The sequence below is a fragment of the Lactuca virosa genome, chromosome 7 (genome assembly GCF_052849685.1).
Source record: "Lactuca virosa cultivar CGN04683 chromosome 7, Lactuca_virosa_CGN04683_v6, whole genome shotgun sequence".
NCBI classification, from domain to species: Eukaryota; Viridiplantae; Streptophyta; class Magnoliopsida; order Asterales; family Asteraceae; genus Lactuca; species Lactuca virosa.
Window position 1 is genome coordinate 148,451,145 of NC_136432.1, and position 6,951 is coordinate 148,458,095.

The 6,951-nt window shown below is 30.9% G+C and overlaps 1 pseudogene; it reads left to right on the plus strand.

Moving 5' to 3' along the window:
- The first annotated feature begins 3,836 nt into the window (after window positions 1-3,836).
- Window positions 3,837-6,027, plus strand: LOC145127219 (putative serine/threonine-protein kinase PIX13 pseudogene; annotated as a pseudogene).
- The last annotated feature ends 924 nt before the right edge of the window (window positions 6,028-6,951 follow it).

Genomic DNA, 6,951 nt, shown 5'->3' on the forward strand with positions numbered 1-6,951 from the left:
TACAAATCGAAAAACTAATAAACATAACACAAACTAAATAGCTGATTTCAAGTCTCAATACGTATATCCTACATAAAACCCCATAAGAAAAAAAGCAACAAAATAATTATTTTTTCTTATAGACACAAAATAGGCATCAAAATTGTCAGATATCTCACTTCCCTGCATTCAATATTTGGAAAACAAAAAAATATCACAAGATCATGGAGAAGTCGGTAGTGATTGGCGTTAGGTGGTCTTAGATCCATGTCTTCAATGACTTTCTCCCAAAGATATTATTAAAATATTATACATCGGCATATTAGAATAGTTATATATATAGAAGAAATGAAGCAATCAAACTTTCCGTTTTACTGAATAACAAAAAGATGTTTGAGAAACTTTTGAGACTTGCAAAACAAAAAGATAGATAAGACACTAACTACTCTAGGTCTCTAGCAAAACCTATCTCTTACTAAACAACACCAAAGATTTCAAAACCCTTTTTCATCACACAATAGCAAAACCTATATCTTCCTACTACTCGCATTTTTGTTCTTCTCTTCTTTTTCCTTTTATTTTCTCGTAATAGAAGGTGGAGGAGGGTTGACATGAATGTGAAACAGTGGTGGTTTCCGGTTTCAAGCCTACAAAACATATAAAATATGATCAATAACCTAAAAACAATGGAAATAAAAGAAATAAAAAACCAATATCTAGATTCTACAAAAGGCACTGAAGATCCACAGGTTTTTATTCATATCTTGGAGAGAGAGAGAGAGAGAGAGAGAGAGAGAGAGAGAGAGAGAGAGAGAGAGAGAGAGAGAGAGAGAGAGAGAGTGTGTGTGTTATTTGTAGTAGGTGTCATGGTGGTAATTTTTAGGAGAGAATGCATACGTAGAGTCGGTGGTTACGGTCGTTATTATTGATGGTGTCTAATGGTTGTGGTGATATCTCGAGATGGCTGAAGGTGTTGAGGTTAGAGGTGGCTGACGGTGATGACGACGGAGTTGGCTAATGGTGGAGGTGGTTGCTGGTGGTGATGGTGGAGCTGGTTTTGGGTGGAGACGGTGGAGGTGACTGCAACTTTGGGAGACTTTAAATTTTTTAAAGAGAATGCATAATTTTGAATGGGGGTGGATTAGGAACGTAAGAGTTTAAACAGAAGAGTTTCTATCAAGGTAGTAGAGTGCCCAGTGTGTAGGTTGTGTCCTTTATATATTAAAACATTTTTATGTTGATTGGTTGGTTTTTAGTTTCATGGATCACCAAAATAATAATCTAGACCATTGAAGCTATATCTAATGGTTCATAATTGAGCTCCTTAGTTTTAAGACTTTGGTCTTAAAATTTGTGGGTTGGATTGACAAGAAAACATTTGTTGCTTCAAGAAATGGTATTGGGATTCCTGTTGCTGTTAAAAGGCGCAGGGCATCAAGCATTCACGGACATTCTGAATGGCTAGTAAGTATCAATAACTGCACATAAACTTATATCTATAATCAAGACAACGAATTTAGATTTTCATGGGAAAACTTCGGAATCTAAGCCTATTTCTCCTTTCACATTAATTCTACGCACATTTTGTCAAGCACCAGCTGGTGTCTAACATGATAGCTACTGACCAGTGCTTGGAGTACGGGAATTCTCACTGGTCAGTGTCATCATCATATCACAAATGGATTGGAAATTTGGAATGTATGTATGATATGATCAAAGTTTGTGGTGTATCAAATCTCTTGCAATGTCTACAATAATGTTCAAACAACAAGAGCTTGTATCATTATTTTCTCGTTAATTTGGTTTAAGGATAAAGTATTTCAATGATTCTAGAGGTACAGTTTTGGAATTCTTTTTATCTGATTATAAAAGTAAATAAACTACTTCTGTAGACAGTTTTGATGGAGTTTCAGGGTAAATTATCTCCGTGATTTATTTTTAATAGTAACGCAGTGTTCTGGAATCTGGAGTATGGAGAGAAAAGAAATGAAAAGAAAGGGTAAACTCTCTTTTTGCACATTTTTGAGACATAACAATTTTTCAATCATACACGTCATATTTAATAGATTGTAGTTTAGATGAGGCTTAGTTTGGTAGTTAGAAAAGATTATAAAAAATTCACTTTCCTTTCTCTTCAATTCATTCCACATTTGGGAGGAAAATTTGAAGCTCGGTTCCTTTTCCTTCTCTCAAATAGTACTCCAGAATAGTACTTTTTTTTTTTTTTTTTTTTTAATTATTATTTTTTTTTATTTATACTTTTCTCTGTTTCATTTCATATGATTTCCTTTTGCTCCTAAAGACCAACTCTAGATCATATAAGAAAAGGAAATAATACCACTTGAGTTATTCTAAATAAAATGATTATGTTCTTTGGATAGATACTAAAAATAGCAGCATGCTTTCACTTCATTTGTGTATTGTAACATCTTACTTTCATTTCTCCCTATCAAAATATTGTACTTTGAAAACTCTACCAATTATAGCAATTTCATCCAAATAGAAAGAATTTTTCATTGCTATAATTGGGTAGATTTTCAAAAATATATAATGGAAAGAAAATCAAAGTAGAATGGTATAATGCACAGATAAATGGAAGTTTGTAGATATTTCTTGCATTTAGCCCTTATTTTCATTATCTGTGTACTATTTTGTGAATGTAAACGAGTCTGTTTTCTCATAGAACATTACTAGAAATTTCCGTTTGTAAAATCTCTTTGTTGAACATTACTAAATTATGTTTTGATTTCAGTCAGAGGTACGCTTCTTAGGATGCTTGGCTCATTCCAATATTATTAGTCTCTTGGGGTACTGCAATCATGAACAATAATACTTACTTGTTTATGAGTACATGCAAAACAGAAGTTTGGATCGCCTTTTGTACAGAAGTAAATTATACTTGAATATCTCTAAAACTGAATTTTTTATTTTTACTCTAAAGTTGAATTATTTCAAGTAATGAAGTATCTGATGTGACATGAATAATTTTGCAGGTGTACATGTTAGGGTTCAACCTCTATCATGGAAAAAACGTCTTATCATACTGATAGGAGTAACCCGTGGACTCACTTATGTTCATTCATCAAAAGATGAAATCATACACCGTAATGTTGAAAGCTCTAGTATATTATTGGATCAAGTATGTTTTTAGCTATTAATAATTTACAATTTTGTTCAAAAGCTTTCTATACTTACCATCTATATGCCATTGAAAATAGGGTTATATGCAGCAAATAACAACATACATCCCTTGAGTTGTTTATTATAGCGCCCTACTTTAATATTTTGGGACATAATTTCATATATGCCCTTTTTAAACATTAAAATATAATATTTTCCCAACTTAATTTCTTAATATCACATTTACCCTTTATAAACCTTCAAAATATCATATTTACCCAATTCTATTTTTACAATGTTTTTAATAGTTTATGACCAGTTTTTATATCTTAGAATTATTATAATAAATAAAAAAAATTAACCATATTATCCCTACGTCTATAATAATGGAACGTATACTTCTAAATTGTTGGAATGTCGCTCTCTTGACAAACAAACCGCTTCATCTTCAGCCCCCTCCATGGAATATATGTATTGATTGCTTAACTTTTGTTGTTGTTGAATATTGTCATGTTGTAGATGGATGATATTTTAGATATTACCATTGATACTTTGATGTTTAACAAGAGCATATTATATATATATATATATATATATATATATATATATATATATATATTTTGATGTTTATGAAGGGTAAGTATGATATTTAGAAATTAAGTTGGGCAAATATGATATTTTGATGTTTAATAAGGGTATATACGAAATTCTGCCTTGATTTTTTTCTTATTACAACAATGTCTATTGACAAATCTACCCAATTATACAAATGTCATGCAGGTACAAAGAAATTTTCAATGTTATAGTAAAGTAGATTTTTTAAACCACAGGTAAGGGAAAAAAGTAAAATTACAATGCTCTAATCAGTAGATTTTTGAGTAAATTACACAAATGGTCCCTATGGTTTGGGGTAATTTGCGTGCTTGGTCGATAACTTATTTTTTTAACTCGGAAAGTCCCTACTGTTTGTTTTTGTTACGCCCTTGGTCCCTACTGTTTGTTTTTGTTACGCGATTGGTCCCTCTCTTACCTAAAAAGACTATTATTTAAATAGGAAAAAATGGTGGGATAGGTAAGATAAGGTGAGGGGGGTTGGGGTTGAGGTGTGTTTATTTAAATATTTAAAAAAATCAAGGGCAAAATAGTTTTTTTAGGCAAGACAGGGACTAAGCGTGTAACAAAAACAAACAGTAGGGACCTTCCGAGTTAAAAAAATAAGTTAGGGACCAAACGCGCAAGTTACCCTAACCATAGGGACCATTTGTTTAATTTACTCTAGATTTTTCAAAAAAAAAAAAGAGAAAAGAAAAACTGAAATTGCAATGTTGTAATAGAAATAAATAAAAGGAAGATGCCATAATACACATATAAATGAAAATACATTACTATTTTTGCATATAACCCTTAAAAGTAACCATTTATATTTACTGTATCTTATTCCAAGATTTTAATGCAAAACTAGGAGGTTTTGGGTTGGCAAGATTTGGCCCTGAAAGCGGGAAAACACATGTTAGTACACGTGTTGTGGGCAGCAATGGTATTCTAGCCCCAGAGTATATAGCAACCGGTAAGTTGAAATATACTGGAGTCGTTAAATACAGGATCCATTAATTATCTTCTAATTGTGGTCTATTTTTAGAATTTCATCTACAGTAATCAAATTTATTGTGATAAAAGGCTGTTGTTTATTTGTTCTTTCGGTTTCCAGTTTCTTGGAGATGTTTCTTAAGTAGGACTTTTATTTCTTTGTATTAGCGAATCCTAATATTTCCACTTTTTTTAAATGAACCGTAAGTAGGTTCAAGTGTAAACCACATTAAAAGCTGTTTAGGTAGCAATATTAGATTTTTCATCATAATTGCTAATATGTATGGCCTTGTATATCATGCCTTCCACATGCCTCTAAGTAACTTTTGTACAACTCGATGCAAAAAATGGCAACAGACTTCCATTTATTTGTGTCTTATAGCATCCTACTTTCATATCTTTCTATTACAATATTCAGTTTATGTTTTTTTTTCCTTATGAAGGTGTCGTTTTTCAGAAAATAGACCCAATTATAGCATTGTACTTCCTGTTTTTTCCTTATTAGGACATTCGACTTGAAAAATCTACCCGTGGTTATGGTAGTTAAAACTGCTTTTTATATGGATGATGTTTTTATAACCGGGTAAAGTTTTTAAAGTACATTGTTGTTTCTTGTGTCAGATGCAAGAAATGTCAAGGTACTTCTATTTATTTGTTTATTATAGCATCTTACTTTAAACTACACAATTATAGCAATGTCATCCAAAAATACAGAGCAATTTTCACTCCTATAACTGGGTAGATTATTCAAAATACAATGTCCTAATAAGAAAAAAAAAATGGAGGCACAATGCTATAGTTAGGTAGATTTTTCATAGTACAATGTCTTAATAAGAAAAATAAATTGAAAATACAAATATGCAATAAAAAGAATTGAAAGTAGGGTTCTATAATAAACAAATAAGTGGAAGTTCATTGTATTTAGCAATTTCTCATCTGCTATAATTGGGTAGATCTTTTAACCAGTTTGTGTAAATACACTTCAATGATGATGATTAGTTGATATATTTTGAAAATCTTGCAGGACATCTTAGTGTGAAATGTGACATCTACAGTTTTGGAGCAGTGTTGTTAGAAACATTAACAGGATTAAAGGCTAACGCCATAATGGTTCGTTATGAGACACACGATTTTGCAGAATGGGTGAGTCTAATCCTAGAAAAAAGAAGAAAGCTAAAGTTAATAATTGATCCATCTCTTGATCATAATTACCCTCAAGAAGGTGCTTTCGCATTGCTTACACTTGCATCAAAATGTTTTGCAAACAAACCTAAGGATAGGCCATCAAGTGAAGAAGTTTTGCTGAATTTGGAACAAGTATATGCTGCTAACGAGTATTGAAAGATGGATGAAATCTTGATGATTCCTATTATTAATCAATTTACCAATTGCTATCTCTTCGTCAGTGGGTCCTATATGTTACATGTATGGTTCTATAAAGCCTTTTAGAAGAATATTGAATATCAAAATGTAGAATAGGATACTCCCATTCATTCATAAATCATGTTGCATAAATAATCAAGAGAACATTTAAAGAGACGTACACTCAAAGTAAATACTCGGATCATTACTTTTTATGCATTCTTCAAGTATAAATTGTTGGGGGTTGCATATGTATGGGATTCTGGAGATATAGTCAGCACCATGATTGTAACCAATTACTAGACAAGTCACCTACAATAATACCTAACTAAAGTACTTCAGTTTATACAACAAAATAACAAAATGCAGGGAGCATTATGTGAAATATAGGCTGTGAAGTGTAAAATCATAGATTACCAAATAAATTATTTAATTAGTGACGGAAATTGTATGGTCCAAAGCAAGTAATTCTTTTGTATGAGCGGAGCTAATTGATAAAAAAATATGTGAGTAAATTACAGAAATGATCGTGTGGGTTGATCCAAAGAATTCATATTATACTCACAATAACTATTTGTCCCTTAGATCATCCACTAACCCACTTATATTTTTTACCCAAAAAAATAAAGTAAAAAAATAAAATAAATAATATTTCATCCTAATATATTACATTCTTATAACTTACATAAATTATTAAACAACCCTTCTACTACTAATTAGTTTTTAACAAATATATATATTTTATCTTTTCCCTTTACAACAATATTATAAATTAGGTTATCATAAAATTATAACAAAATAAATTGATCATATATAATGAATTTTAACTAATTATTAATTTGCACCTTCAATATGTATTTAATTTTTATATGAATTCGATACATAAATATTAGACTTTATATT